Source organism: Notamacropus eugenii, chromosome 6 (genome assembly GCF_028372415.1).
Source record: "Notamacropus eugenii isolate mMacEug1 chromosome 6, mMacEug1.pri_v2, whole genome shotgun sequence".
NCBI lineage: Eukaryota > Metazoa > Chordata > Mammalia > Diprotodontia > Macropodidae > Notamacropus > Notamacropus eugenii.
The window spans coordinates 351,790,370-351,803,564 of record NC_092877.1 but is presented as its reverse complement, the minus strand read 5'-3'; the positions used below and the strand labels follow the sequence as shown (position 1 = coordinate 351,803,564).

The 13,195-nt window shown below is 42.7% G+C and overlaps 1 protein-coding gene across 3 annotated transcripts in view; it reads left to right on the top strand.

Moving 5' to 3' along the window:
* The window catches only part of FNDC3B (fibronectin type III domain containing 3B), a 373,090-nt gene that overhangs the window by 336,401 nt on the left and 23,494 nt on the right, over positions 1–13,195 (top strand). The gene's annotated exons all lie outside the window — the stretch shown is intronic.

The following is a 13,195-nucleotide window of genomic DNA, read 5'->3' as shown; positions in this document are numbered from 1 at the left end:
TGCCTAAGAAAACATAAAAGAATCTCACGGTCAAGACATACTCTTTACAAATTAAAAAATCAAGACTGTCATCCTCTTAAATCCATTACTTAGCAAAATTTTAAGGGAAATTTAAAAAAAAACTGAGATGAGAGATGGCATTTTTTATATTACAAGCTGAGATCCAAATTCATCTCTTTAAAAATTACATTCGTAGATAATCTCAAAATGTTATTAAAGTAGTGGGAATGTACAATGTAGGAAATTCTCATTCTATGTATAGAATAACTTCCATTGCATTTGCTACGATGAGAACTTAGCCAGACTTGTTAGTTGGCGAATGACCTTTCATAGTATCCTAAAATTGAAAGAGTAAGCAATCTTACCAGCTTGGGATTGGAGGCCCATCAAATCCCAATCCTTTACATCAAATATTTGCTAGTTTACAAAAGAGAATAATAAATTGAGTAAATTAAATAATAAAAATGATAATGTATTCATGTGACCCCTCTTGTGACCTACTCCCTTCCCTTCCTTTCCCCTCTTTACCCTTCCCTTTCCCTTTACGAAAATGGGAAAAGAGGCACTCGTGTCATTTTCAAAGGAATCTAGTGTCCGTGTGAGGTCCTTTGGTGAAGGCAAAAACCAGCTAACTGTCCTCAGAATTCAGAAATTCCTAGTGAGTGAGATCTCCCTGTTTGGTGGATTCTGAACCCATTGGAGAAGGAAATGGCAAACCACTCAGTATCTTTGCCAAGAAAACCCCAGACAGGGTCACAAAGAGTTGAGTATGACTGAAAAATCCACTGGGGTCCATGGGAAGAACTTCTGAGGATACCCCAGAGGTGCTGCCAGAGCACCCCTCCATCCCACAGAATCTCATTAAATCCTCTTAGCTCCTCATGGGAAGCAAAGGCAAATGTTGAAAATGAGGCAAAAAAATTCCTGGCTGTGGGTGTGTTGTTTTCTGGTGCCGAGGCCCAGGATAGCAATTCTGGTGCAAAGGGGAGTTAGTTGCCTACAGGAATTAGAGAAAGAATGAAGTTCCATTTCTAGTTACCAGTCCTCAGACAGAGGGGGTGGAGCTCCATTCTTAGTCATCACTCCAGTACCTACTCACCACCACTGAGATAAAGCATCCGTCCTCAGAAATGGGGTGTACTTTTAATCCTGGTCCACAAAGATGAGATTGTTATATTATATTGCATCTAAAGCATTTAGCATGTCCATTATTAGTGCTATTACACAATCACCACTCCCCACACATGAGCTGGACCACCAAACCTGGGTACTACCCTATGGAGATGGAATGAACCCACCATACAAAATGTGTTGGTCACCACCATCATCCATCCTCTAGTCCTTCTTCCTGGGGGAAGGGAGATGACTCATGCCAGTGGTGCAGGGAACAAGACATGTGAGAAGATGTGCCACCATGAGGTGAGAACCAGTCTAAGCCTTGGAGGCTGTAGGTGGCTTGGGATTTTTTTTTTTTTTAATAAATTCACAGCTATTCATATCTCACTGAGACGGACCAAAGAATAAGGTGTTCCTTCTTTAACAATGTGTTCTGTCATTTAATTAAGAATGCCATTTGATGGCGGGTTTTCTTTAGGAAAATACTGCATTCTGTTTCACTGGCTTTAGCTCATTAGGTGATATCTTCTGTCCTTTCTAATTAGACAGCTCTGCTTTTCTGAGCTCCGGTAGGAAGCGTCTTCAAAGGATAGGAGGAGGGAGGGAGATGGTTCTTTTTTGGACACAGCTGTTAAATCACTGGATGTGCCCAATAATTTTGAGGGACCCTTTATTCCTCATAGCAGCTAATTGTCCTTTAGTCAATGACCCTAAAGGCTTTTAGGAATTAGTGTTGTGCCAACAGCAACAGTCAGTCTTTTGGGGTTTGTTTGGGTTTTTTTAGAATGCAGGTACCTTCCAGGCATCAGGCATCTAGAAAATTGTCAGAAAGATGCTTTAGAAGACATGTAGGACAGAGATAGTAAAGAGAAGGGACTGGTGCTGCTCGTCTTCTAGAAGACCTGAATTCAAATCCTTTCTCTGATATTGATTACTTGTGTAACCATTGGCAGGTCATTGAACTTTCTGTGCCTCAGTAGCTCATCTGCAAAATGGGAGTAACAGTACCTCATCCATAAAGTTGGCGTGGGGCTTGAATTGAATAATATATGTAAAGCTCTTTACAAATTTGAACCAGACTTTGATTTTTGACACACCTTTAGAACATGTCATTAAAGGTACAGTTAATAAGCATCCATGAAAGCAAGCTGTGGTCATAGAGCATCAGTCAGGAGGGCTCCAGCAATTATGCACTATGCCACCCTGTAACCTTAATTTAAAAAATATAGGGGGGGGGGGGGGAATGGGGATTTCTCATGACTGAGATACAGACCAGCCATCAACTAAAGCATCCAAGGACATGTGTGCCATCTGGGGCTGTAGTCATACAGGCAGGGAGTCCTGGACTAGCAAGATGGTGATGGAGATGACAGTGATGGTGAGGAGGAGGATGGTGGTAGTGGGGATGAGGACAGTGATGGTGGTGGTGGTGATAGGGATGATGATGATGACAGCTAACATTTCTATAGTGCTTACTGTGTGCCAGGCACTGTCCTACACACTTTACATTATCTCATCTGATCCTTGCAACAATGCTGGCTGCTATTATTATACCCACTGTACAGATGAGGAAACTGAGACAAGCTGTTATGTGACTTGTCCAACTAGTAAGTACCCAAGATCAGATTTGAGCTCGCATCTTCCTGCCTCTGAGCCCAGAGCCTACGCTCTTCCTGGGTCAGGCCACAGGTAAAGTATTATGTTAAGTTCTAGGTATGTTTATCAAGAGTGACACAGAAAAACTGGTGAGCATTCAGTGGAGGGCAACAGGGTGTTTGGGACCCTTATGTCCAAAACAAATAGGGATTGACCGATGGAACCTGGAGAAGATGTAGACAGGATGTGACAGCCACCGTCAGACCCTCTGTGGAGAGGCAGATGGAAGAGTCTCCAAATGCAAAATCTTGGCAGGTAGCTCTTAGGAGGTTGTTCTTAGCAGGCATCCTACTAGTTCACATGAGATCTGGATCAGCTTGCCTGGTTCCTTCTGCCTTTTTAGGAACCATAGGTTTGGAGTTGGAAGGAGGTTAGATGTCACCTAGCCCTTCCATTTATCAGAGGTCAAGTAACTTAGAGCAACAGGGTATTTGCAGCAAAATTTGAACACGCATCCTCTGGACCCAGATATTGTACTCTTTCACACTAGTGTTGACTGACAAGGGTCATTTGAGTGTGCAGATACAAACCCATCTCTCTCCTTCCATACCTCTCTGTGTCCCTCTGTGTCTTTCACTCCCCACCTCTTTCTGTGTCTTCCCCCCATTTCTCTCTCCTCCTCCTTCTCTCTTTCTCTTTTCTCTCCCTCTCCTCTTTTTCTCTTTCTTTTTTCTCCCCCTCCTTCCCCTCCCTATCTCTTCTCTCTGTCTCTGTGTCTGTCTCTGTCCTTTCTCTCTCTCTCTGTCTGACTCTTTCTCTGTCTCTCCCCCTCCTTCCCTTCCTCCCTTACCCTCCCTCCTCCTTGCTTCTTACCTCTCTCCCTCTCTATGAAGAAAAATGTTGACAGCTGTATCTTTAAAATACAAGACTCGGCCATGGCCCAGAATCTGCATCTATCTAGTCAATGTTAAATTTGGCAAGAGGAAGATTTATTGAATTATTCTCAGCAGATATGACAGCATAAGGTCTAAACCACTTTAATTCCTGGGTGTACAATAAGAACCTATAGTAAAAAGTGAGATAAATATTTTCATAGTTCAGTGTCACCCTCAGGCTGGGGTCAAAAAGCCCATCAGCTCAGCGCAAACATCTATAAACTGCAGGCACTATCCTGCCTGCATGGAGGGAGGGTGTGTTTACCTCCTTGCACTGAAATGTTTGCCCACAGTAACAGAATTTGAGTTGTTGCTGATTCTGGACTGACCTTGATGAGCCGATGTTCTCTGATAATTGCATCTAACTCAGGGGCCGGAGCAGCTTTGGTTCCAAGAATGCATTTAGAGTTAATCTGTGCTGTTCAGGCTGAGTCAGACAGCCCACATTGTGGGGGGAAAATCCGCTATCAAATTTGGGTGATGCAGGAGGAAATCAACAGAGGGAGCTGATATACATGTTTGTTCTTCATTACTTTCAAGCCAAGTCTTCTGATATTTTGTCTGAGTCAACCAAGTTATCTGAAGGAGAAAGAGAGAAAGTGGGGGAGAGGGAGAGAGAGAGAATGGGGTGTGTGTGTGTGTGTGTGTGTGTGTGTGTGTGTGTGTGTGTGTGTGTGTGTGTGTGTGTGTGTTTTATGCATGCATAATTCCACTATGAATACCAGTTGGGAAAAATGAATATACACAATCAATTAAGATCTTGGACTTAAAACTGCCTAAAGAGGCCCAGGGATGGACTCCAAGTGGCAAAGATGGCAGATCATGCTGGTTGGGGGCATAATTTTGGAAAGCTTTGCCCTTCTATGATTTTGTTCTTGTATCCCCAGCAGCTAGTCCATAGTATGCACTTAGTAGATTCTTAGCTATTACGTGTTTCATATGATGAATTGCCAAAAACCTTCTTGAATAAGTGGCACAAAATAACATATTCCCTGATATACGAATAAATATGCATTTCCTCGAATATCGAAACAATCATATTGATTGCGACATCCTCCTATAATGAATGGGACGAACACTAGTACTGAAGTACAGAGACCTGGAGTTGAGTCTTTTAGACCCTGCTGTTGTTTTGTTTTCCAGGTAACTCAGTTTCTTCATCTATAAAATGGGAAGCTATAATTGTTGTACTTCCTCCCTCCACACACACAGAGTTGTAAGGGTTAAATGAAAGCAGTCTATAGCCATAATTGTAACTTATTTATTAGTTAATAAGGGCTATATCACAATATGTTTAAATTAAATGGATTCATGATAAGAAGAATTTATTGATGGGGGGGGAATTCTCAAGAATATGGGGCCCTCAGAGCTTAAGTGATTTACCTGAAATCACATGGTAAGCATCAGAGAGAAGATGTGCAGTCAGGTGCTCTGATTCCCAAGCCCCAGAGCTCTTTCCACTAACGTCTGTTATATGCTAGGCATTAGAGATGCAGAGATGAAAGTGACAGGTCCTGCCTACAAGGAGCTTATGTTCCACTAGGGGAGAGAAATTGTACCTAAACAAATATATCCAAAGCGTATACAAAGGAAAGACAAAGTAAATATGGGGAAGGACAATATGAGCAGCCCCAGAGAGCTTATGTGGGACTCTTTCCAAGGCCACACAGGTACTGATGGGGAGAACCAGGTTTGGAACCTGGGCTCCAATTCCATCCAGGTCCAGCATTAATTAATTAGTTCTCGTGCCTGAACTTGCTCTCCTGCCTAAAGTCTCTCCCCACTCCAGGCCCTGCTTCACTCATCTGTCAACATGATCTTCCTGTGGTACAATCTAACTATGTCACTCCTGCCCCCTCTGTGCCACTCCTCAAACTCCAGTGACTCACTTTCATTGTCAGGCTCAAAATAAAATCATCTGTTTGGCATTCAGAGCCATAGTGTGACCTTCTCCTGCCTTTTTAGTCTTCCACCTTTATCCCTGACCCCTACTCTTTGACTCAATGATGCTGCCCTTCTTGATGTGCCATGAGCAAAACCCTCCATCTCTTGGGTCCAGTCAGTTTCTCTGGCCATCCTCCATGTGTGAATTATTCTTCCTCCTCAGTCTATACCCCCTTTTCTGGCTTTCTTCACATCCCAGCTAAAATCCTACCTTCTGCAAGAAGCCTTTGCCAGTTCCCTTTAATGTGAGTGTCTTTTCTCCGTTGCTTCTCTCTCATTCACCCTGCGTCTTGTTTGTACACAGACATTTTTGTATTATCTCCTCCACTAACTCGATGGCAAATCCTTTGGGAGCAGGGACTGAGTCAGGGGGTTTTGTTTTTTACCTCACTTTCTATCCCCTGCACTTAGCACAGGGTCTGACTCCCTCACTGTGCTTATTGACTTTGGGTAATTTATTTAACCTCGTTGAGACCTCCCTCATTTACAGAAGGAGAGGGTTTGTGCTAGATGGCCTCCCAGGTCTCTTGTAGACCTGGGTTTGTGAGTCTAGGAGTCTGTGACAGTTAAAATCTGACCCCAGGTTCTTTGGCTCCGAATCTTTCTTTCCCGTTGTAGTCATATGATCCTGGACAAATTAGCTGAACTCTCTGAACCTGCACTACCGTATCTGTAAAATGGGGTAACTCATAAGATGGTTGTTAGAGAATTTGCAGGTCGTTCCCCTCTCTCTGTAAATATTAGCTAGGATGATTACATCATGGAGAATTAGAAAATACATTCCTTGCCCAGCCTTCCACTGAAGTTTGTGTCTCTTTTTCAAGGATGTCCAGCAGTAATTTCATAGAATTCTATTATTGGTTAATTCCCCTGATCAATGACAATAGCCATTCAGTCAAGTTGTTCCCGAGCTAACCTTTGACTAGTCACTCTCGTTAAGAAACAGGAGCAGAATTTTAATCTTGAGACGTAACTCCCTCCCTTGTGTTGGTGTTCAGTCTGAATTAGGCCTGGTAATTAGGAAAATTCCACATCATTCTTTATCATCTGCTTTGGACCAGAATGACCTGGAGTGAACATGAAGCATGAAGAACCAAGTTCCTAAAGAGTAGATGAGAGGTTTCACCAAGATTCTGGAAGCATCCAAGCCAGAAGGGACCCCTGAGGCCTTCTGATCGGAACTCTTCATTTTACCCATCAACCTAATCAACAGGCTCTATTAAGCACCCACTCTGTGCCAGACATTGTGGAAACCACTAGAGATACAGAGGCAACAATGAAATGGTCCCTAGCCTCAATGAGCTTTTATTCTGGGAAAATGGGGCACAAAGAGGTTTGACTTGGTTTACCCAAACCACACAACTAGTGAGTGGCAGAGATGGCTCTTGAACACAGACCTTTGAGAGCAGGGGTTCTTAACCCGGGTTCTGTGAACTTCTTTTAAAAATACTTTAATAACTGCAATTCAGTGTAATTTGTTTCCTTGTGATGCCATATATTTTATTTTTAATTATTTAGAAACATTCTGGGAAAGAATCTCTATGTTTCACCAGATAGCCAAAGATTCATGGCTCAGGAAAGTTTAAGAAGCTGTGTTCTAAACTAGAGAGTAGAGACTTCCCAAGGAAGATTGCCTTGGATCAATTCTATGTTACATCATTGTTGAGTTAAATGTTGTCTCTCCGTTACCATTTTTCCTATGCTTTGTATCCCCAGTTACCCCAGGGTTTGTGCCATACTAAATAAATGATTATTTACTGACTGGTAGGTGAAATGAAGGGTCTCTAGGAAAATAAGCCAGCTTTTTTTCTTTTTTCTTTTTTGTATCCTAGGTCCTTTAAAAATGTAGTAGCAATAGAAATGAAAATTGACGGTAACTTTCTCGTATCTCCCATTCCACACCAACATTCTATTAGCTACAGATTTCAGCATTTTGGTTTTTTTTTTTTAACAAGAAAAAAGTAGGATCAGCTAACCTAGGTACAAAAAGAGCATTAGCCGCCTATTCAGTCCTCAGCTGAAAACTCTGAACACAGATAGTAAGAAGATGTAGAATGAGCCCCAGTTTGTGAGTTGTCATTGGCCCAGTAGGTACAATTTGCACTCTTGGATTGGATCAGTGATGTGGCAGGCAGGGTAGGAAGTGCCACTTTCTGGCTCAGGTGTCTCCTAACGATTCCATCTGCTCCCTTCTGTTCTTACAAAGGGGTGCTAGAACTCCATGTTCCATGGCTGGACACACTCCGTATTCTGATTTATAGACATTCTCCTTTCCCTGAAGCCCCACCTCTGAGCTGGGAGTAAGTCACTGGCAGAATACTCCCAGAAACAAAGCACAGATTCTCTCTATAGCTGACATTTTGAAAATCATTCCAAGGATTAAAAAGAGAGAGAAATGGAAGACTGAGTTTAAAAACAAGCAAGTGAAGCCTTGTTATGTTATTAATAACTGTGGATTACAACAGTATCAAACATGTTTTTGAAAGACTCGGCATTTGCCTTTGTTCAGACCAACCTGAGGTTAGGAAGTTGGACCTTGTTTCTTGGAGTCAACATGGATCATCTGCCTTCAGTCCCTACTAGGAGAGGAAATTGTCCCATCACAAATCCCAGCAAGGCAGTGAACAGAAAAGCCAGTCAGTGCTCCTGGACCTTGGTTCTGTTTCTAAACCATCTGCTTTTACTTTTTGAAATCAAACCATTTTGAAGTTAAAATCTCATTTGCCAAATCTAAGCAGTGGGGAAGAGGTTAAACAGTCTCAAGTCTATGAACTATAAAATCAGAAACATGCATAAACAGATGAGAAGTCAGTGTAGTACAGTGGGGAAAATGTTGGATTTTGAATCAGTTAGTGAGCATTTAGGAAATGCCTTTTATGTCAGTCAGCTTTTATTAAGCGCCTACTGTGTGCCATACCCTGTGTTAAGTATTGGGGATACAGAGGAAGGGAGACAATAGCTCCTACTTTCAAGTTACTCACAATCTAATGGGAGAGACAACGTGCAGACAAGATATAGGCAGAATAAATTGGAGATAATCAATGGAGAAAATGCACTAATTAGTATTAAAGGGGATTAAGAAAAATGTCTTAAGTAAGATTCCCTTTGATCGACTCTGTGTTACATATTGGTGAGTTAAATGTTGTCTGTCCATTAGCTAGTGTGTTCTTGGAAAGGAGGAAAGGATTCTAGCTGGGACTTGAAGGATGCCAGGAGGTAGGAATGAGGAGGGGGAGATTTCCAGGCATAGGGGAAAAGCAGTGAAAACTAGGAGATATGGAGTGTTTTGTACAAGGAACAGCATGGAGGCCAATGACATTGAATTGCAGAATACCAGGAGGCTAACAGTGTAAGAAGATTGGAGGAGAGGTCAGGCAGATTGAGAAGGTTTTGAAAGCCATACAAAAGACTTCCTGTTTGATTATCCTGGAGCTGAGAGGGAACCACTGAAGTTTACTGAGGAGAGGGTGACATGGTCAGACTTGCCCTGTAGGAAGATCACTTCGGCTGCTGAGTGGAGGAGTGGGCTAGAGTGAGGACATGCCTGAGGCAGGGAGATGACCCAGATGCTCCTACAGTAGTCCAGGTACGAGGTGATGGTGACCTGTACCAGGATGGTTTCCATGGTAGAGGAGAGAAGAGGGCATGTATGAGAGATGTTACAAAGGCAAAATTGATGGGATTTGGCAGAATGGATTCGGGGAGGGGGAGACAGAGAGTGAAGAATCTAAGATGGCATCTAGGTTGTGAGCCTGGGTGACTAGGAACATGGCAGTCCCCTCAACAGAAATAGAGAAATTCAGAACCTGGAAGGAAAGGAAAAGGGAATGGATTCAGTTTGGGATATGCTGAGTTTAAGATATCTATGGGACATCTAGCTTGAGTTGTCTCATAGGCAGTTGAAGAGTCTGGAGGTCAAGAAAGAGTCAGAGCTAAATAAATAGATCTCAGAATCATCAGCCTAGAGATGAGATGATCATTGGAATCCATGGAAATTGATGAGATCAAGTCAAATAGTATAGAAGAAGAAGAGAGGAGGGCCCAGATTCAAAGTCCTGGTGTGACCCGGATGACCTGGATGTAATTTAATTCTTTCCCTTAAGAAGAGCACTGGGATATCTTTATCAGTGAGTGTCTTCCTCATTTCTGGCCAATTGGTTGGCCAAGGGAATGAGTTACTCCCTTCTGGTATGTCCACAGGGATCCGGGTGATGGGCAAAATTTGCAACTCCAATAACAGAAACAGACCAAGTCAGGTTGGTCTGTCCCTGTTTTAGCCTCGTGCCAAGAGTGGTCCAGAGCTTGAGGAGATTTCCCAGCAGAGTGTCCAGGCCTAGCAAAGTGACAGTCAGACCACGTGAAGAGTACTGTGGGCCCCACATTTTAGGAAGGACGTTTCTAATCCAAACAGCATCCATAATAGTAAAGAGCTAAGAGATCATACCACATGGAGACTAGGCAATGGAACTGGAGAAGAAAAGATTCCTCATTAGAACATGGCGGCTCTCTCTGGGTATTTGAAGATCCCTCTCATGGTAGAGGGAGTGGACTTGTTCTCCCTGAAGGACAAATCTAGGAATATTGGGTTCAGGTTGTGAAGAGGCAGGTAAGTCTAGGCTTAGTGATAGAGGTGAGAGGAAACTCCCTAACAGAGCTCTCCAAGAGAGTGAAGTGAACTTCCTGTGTTTGGTCATCTGTAAAATGGGGTTAGTAGTTTCTTTTATCTCTAAAATGGGTTTAATAATATTGGAACAACTTACCTCATGAAAACTTCCAGGGGAGAAAGAAGATTCAGATTGTCGTGCCAGCATTTTAAATATTAAAAACATGTAAAGATCTTAGGATTGTCCATGTAAAGTTAGTAGGTACTTTGGAGCCCATCTAATCCAGCACCGTGCCTTTGGAGATGAAGAAACTGAGGCCATGAAGAGACAGTGTAACATAGGAGGCAGTAAGCATCAGGTGAGATTTGAATCTGTAGCCAGTGTACTCTGCTGCCTCCCTATTGACCAAAGTCTCAGGTCCTGAAGGAAGTAACTTTTTCAAGATAATTCAAAGCAAGGCAGCTCAGATCCTAAGCTGGCACCTTGGCCACCTAGAATGTGCCTGCATCCATGCTGGACCCCTGCTCAGAGCTCCCACCCTTTGGTTGGCATTCCTAATTTGACCCCAGTGTCTTGTAATTGGTGTGTCCTTCTCAGTTTTCCTAATAGGAGGCTAGAGGCCACCTAAATGATTGCATTTGTTTATAAATTTAAAATGAAGCGGATTTTTATGGAAATTGAATTATTGGATGGATGGGTTTAATCTTTCCCAGAGCTCTTAGAGCTACAGGGAATATTAACCCAAGGGGAAATTCCCAGAGAGGTTAACATCTCGTTGGCCATAAACATCAGCCATAAAAAGAAGCCCATCTTTCTTGCTCTTTCCTGTTGGGGGCATGAAAACAAATAGAAAGGTTAGGGTTAAAGGAGGATGTATTTTAATTCGTCACTGTGTTTGAGGAGGATATTACCGGAGGTTAGACCCAGACTGAAAGCTTCCATGAGAATTCTCCAAGAGGTGGACCACATAGAGGTGGATGGTTTGATTGCCTCAATTTCCAGTTTGACTGTGCCCAGGGTTGTTTTTTTAATCCCTCCTATTCCTTTGCCCTCATACCTAACCTCACTTTTGTTTCACTGTCAATGTCCAGTGATCCACCCTCACTCAGCAGTCTTAGTCTTAATGAGTGACTTGTCCAGGACCCCACAGCTCTTAAGTTTCAGGGGTCAAACTGGAGCCAGAAGACTCATTCAGCCTGCTTTCTGCCCTTTGGGCCAGAGGTGTCAAACGAGCACAGCAGAACCAGATTAAAATGTAATTGGGAACTATTCAACAAAAGAAATAAAAATGCAATAAAACATAAATGATAGTCCATTTTAAACCTAAGTCAATCTGCCGCCCACAGGGATCCTTATGTACCAATTTGTGGGCTCCATTTCTATCTGAGTTTGTCTCCACCATGTAGGCTGTGCCGCCTTCTTTGTTAACCTGTCCTTAGATGCCCTGCCATGGCCACACCCATTTTAATGCTCTATAACTAGCTTTAATTTTTTGTATTTCTTTCCCCAAAGCTCAGTTTGGAGGCTGCACACAGTAAGAGCTTAAGCAATGCCTGTTGTTTGATCGCTTGGCTTAGGCAGCGTAAGAGGTGGGATTTGAGCCCGGGTCCTTGGGCTCCAGATCCCTCGCCCTTGCCTTTGTATGTACCAGGCTAATTCTACCTCTGCTTCTCTTGGATGTTATCCTTCAAGATGCAGATAAAATTCTTCCTCTTCTGTGAATTGTCCCTGACTACATTAAAGGGACCTCTCCTTCTGAAGTCTCATTACCCCGGTAACAATAACGATGGTAACAACCGCTAGCATTGACATAGTGCTGTATGATTTGCAGAGCGTAAAGATGATGATGATGATGATGATCGCAGCTCATATTCATATAGTACTTACTATGTGTCAAGCACTATGCTAAGCACTTTACAAATATCCCATTTGATCCTCATAACAACCCTGAAAGTTAGGTACTGCTATTATCCTCATTTTACAGATGAGGAAACTGAGGCAGGAAGGGTCACACAACTGGTAAGTCCCTGAAGTCAGATTTAAACTCAGGTCTGATGGACTCCAGACCTGCAGTGCAGTGATCCCCAACCTCCTTGTTCTCCTGTCTTCATACCCCTCCATCTCCCTTCCCCAGGCATCCTCACTGGCTGGCCCCCATTCCAGAATGCTCCCTCTCCTCATTTCCATTTTGTGGCTTCCTTCAAGTCTCATCTACAAGAATCCTTTCTCAGTCCTCTGTCTAGGTGCCTTCCCTTTGGAATTATCTCTAGTGTATTTCATTTATACCTAGTCATTTGTATATGTCTTCCCCATTGAGCTGTGAGATCCCTAGAGCAGGGGCAGGCTTGTTTCTTATTTCAGTGTATCCCCAGTACTTAGCACAGTGCCTGACAAACAGTAGAAGCTTAATAAATACTTATTGACTTAATCTCTTATTTTCTATATCCTTTTTTCCCATGATCCACCAATGGATCTTCACACATAATGGGTGTTCAATAATATGAATGCTTGAATGAAGTAACAAACTAACCAATATGCTGGCAGATTCATCCCACTGATGTTGGATGTTCCTGCACTGCTATCCATCCATGCCTTCTCATCTTGTGATATTCTCATCTCTGCTTTCCCACAAATCTTCCTTTTATCAGTGCAAGGATCCATCCATTACACTGAAGGTCTCCCTCTAGCTAAGTCTTGACATTTTCTAGATGACCTTTGGTCCATTGTACCATCCACCTATTAGTAATTAATCATTCACCTTCTTTTCCAATCATGTATCTCATCTCCATCGTGTTATTTTTTTTAATGTCACTTCCTGTATTCCTAGATTTTTGTAAAATCTCTCCCTTTCTATTAGTAATTCTATATGCATAGGGGCTTGGATATTTTAAATGTTTATACCAAAAGAAATTATCATATTGTGGCGGGGAGCACTAGCTTTGAAGTCAAAGAGCCAGCCTGTGGTGCTTAGCTTAGTACCATGGTGACCTTGGGTGAGTC